We start from the raw sequence: 2,934 nt of genomic DNA on the forward strand, positions 1-2,934 counted from the left end.
CGCGTGGCGGTGCCTCGCGGGGCTGGGGGCGGCGGGGGCTAGGCTTGGGAGCGCCTACCTGGGGCTGAGCTCGGCGGGTCCTCCGCTTCCGGTCGCTTGGAGTGCTGAGGCCTGCGGCCCGCCCCGCCCCTCGGGCGCCGGCACCCCCACCCGCCTCCCTGGCGCGCTGGTGGCCGGGGGGCCCGGAGAGGAATTCGAGTCTCGGTGAAGCTGGAGACCCGAAACGCAGTACTCGGTGTACACCGCTTTCCACCCTTTGACCCGGCCGGGGAGAAGCCTGGACTTGCCCGCCGTAGTCGTTTTGGGGAGGTTTTGGCTTTTGTCTTATTCTGGTTCGTGCCCAACTACATTCACACTTCGTTCGGCTTCGAGTTCTCGCAGCCGATGCAGGGTCTCAGCTCCGCAGTCCTGTGCTCGGCTCCGGCTGCCGAAGTGGCTGGGGAGGCCGAGGCGGCTGCCCGAGGTCGTGCGGCCGGCGAACTGGTTGGCGGCAGGGCTGGTCTGGAACCTCGTTTTCCGCTTTGCGGGACTGGCCTTGGAGTTCAGTGACCAGGGGTTTGGGGACCACGGTAATGACGGACAGAGACGTTGAAGGGTATCGTTTGGTTTTTCTGGTGGTCTATTTTTTTAATGGGTAGGGAGACATACCGGGTTTGTTTTATCTATGAATTTAAGGTAAAATGGGAACTAATATTAAAAGATAGGAAGTGTTGCTGGGTTTTTGCATTGCCTGAACTTGAGCTTCCAACTCAGATTTAAAAATCTTACTTTAATACAGTGTTTATCAACCTTTTTTTTTTTTTTGGCAGTGAACTCCCCCAACCTTTTTTCGATATTGTTTTCTAATCTCCACAAAACGTTAATGCTTTTTGTATAATATGTTTCTTATGTATTATACGTATGTCTTATGCTTTGTACATAGAGTGAGTTTTTTCACCTCCTTTGAGAATGCATACTTCAAAATTCTAAGCACATCTGTGTGCCAGGCTTCCTACTTGGGGGTACAGCCCCTCAAGGGAAGGAAGGAGAGAAATTCCCTGGGGTTGAAATACAGATTGTACAAGAGAGAGGACTGGAGAGGTAAGCAGGACCTGGCTCGCAAAAGGTCTTCAGTATGTCCAGGTTAATTTATGCTAAGACCAAGTGGGAAAAATTACTAAATTAAGTCCTAAGCAGGTAACATGGTTATGTTTGCAGTTGAGAAAAATCGCTGTGCTGTGAAAAGAATGGCTTAGAAGGGTGGGTGTGAGCCTCGGGGCCTCTGGACCCGTCTGGAGGAGAGACGGTAGCTCGGACCAGGGTGGGGGCGGGGACCAAGCGTGGTGCCCGAGAATGCCAGCTGTGGCAGTTCCTCCTCAGCTCTTTACTTCTTTTTTCTTTTCTTTTTTTTTTTTTTTACGTTTTATTTATTTTTGAGAGACAGAGAGAGACAGGGCGTGAACAGAGATGGGGCAAGAGAGAGGGGGAGACACAGAATCTGAAGCAGCTCCAGTCTCTGAGCTGTCAGCACAGAGCCCGACGTGGGGCTCGAACCCACAAACCTTGAGATCATGACCTGAGCAGAAGTCGGACGCTCAGCCGACAGAGCCCCCCAGGCGCCTCAGTGGCTCTTTACTTACAAGGCTGCTACAAAGTTCGTGTCTAGTAGTTTATACTCTCACCGATTTCTGGAAAAGATTTGAGGTGCGGCTTAATGCAAATACACGCACAAGATGGTTGGTTTTTATGCTGTGTGAAATGGCTTCACAAGTTCTTTGTATGTTTCGGTGTCTCATTTTGAAATGATTTACTTCCATCGTTAACCGTCTTTGGAGTAGGACTCTGTGAAGGCTGAGGCGGCTCCTGTAGATGCGGCGGGGCCGACTCTTGTTCATCAAGGTAGAAGTCACTGTGTTCTTCTGACTTCCTTCCCCAAACAGCGTGTTTCTCAGCGGGGCTTTGGGGATTGGAGAGCGAGGCATTTTAAGGTTTCCTCTCTGAGGAGGAAGGCCCAGCGCACAGATAGTGCTGCATCCCAAGATCAGAGTCAAGTGTGAGAAAATGTGTGAGGTTCAGTGGGAGAATGCTCCTACAGAAGTTCCTTTGGAAAGGTGTTTTCTTTCCGAGCATAAATAAGAGCTGTAAGGTTTATTATTCCTGCCGTGCCATGCGGAGTAGGCAAGGCCTAAAAATGTTTCGAAATAAGTATTGTCAGTAGTTTCCTTGCATAAAAGAGAAATTGTGACCATAGGTTTCCCTGGAATATTCTTTTTTTTTAAGTTTGTTTATTTATTATTATTATTTTTTAGTGATTTGTACACTAAAGCCCCAACATGGGGCTTGAACTCACGACCCCAAGATCCATTTCTAACCATTAGGTTTGTAGAGATATTCTTTCCTTTCTCCCATGATGCTGATGTGTTGTTGAGTCTTCCTCTGTTTCCTGATGATGAGTATATTAAAAACTTTTAATGTTTACTTATGTATTTATTTATTTTTAATGTTTACTTATTTTTGAGAGAGAAAAACAGAGTGTGAGCGAGGGAGGGCCAGAAAGAGAGGGAGACACAGAATCAGAAACAGGCTCTAGGCTCTGAGCTGTCAGCACAGAGCCTGACCTGGGGCTTGAATCCACAAACCATGAGATCATGGCCTGAGCTGAAGTCAGCAGCTTCACTGACCGAGCCCCCAGGTGCCCCTGTTTGTTTATTTTTGAGCAGGGTGTGAGCAGGGGCATGGGGAGGCAGAGAGGAGACACAGAATCTGAAGCAGCTCCAGGCTCTGAGCTGTCAGCACAGGGCTCGAACCCATGAACCACGAGATCATAACCTGAGCCGAAGCCAGACGCTTCGTCTGCGAGGCCCCCCAGACGCCCCTGGTGACTCCGTTTCCTTGCGGTGTAAGACACCATCTCTGCCGGCTTGGACACGCGTCTCCTCTTCACCTCAGAAGCAC

At 49.7% G+C, this 2,934-nt stretch overlaps 1 protein-coding gene across 1 annotated transcript in view; it reads right to left on the minus strand.

The window, feature by feature from the left end:
* Nucleotides 1-2,934, minus strand: part of RNF4 (ring finger protein 4) — a 29,237-nt gene that overhangs the window by 25,953 nt on the left and 350 nt on the right. The gene's annotated exons all lie outside the window — the stretch shown is intronic.

This window comes from Suricata suricatta, chromosome 1 (assembly GCF_006229205.1).
Source record: "Suricata suricatta isolate VVHF042 chromosome 1, meerkat_22Aug2017_6uvM2_HiC, whole genome shotgun sequence".
NCBI lineage: Eukaryota > Metazoa > Chordata > Mammalia > Carnivora > Herpestidae > Suricata > Suricata suricatta.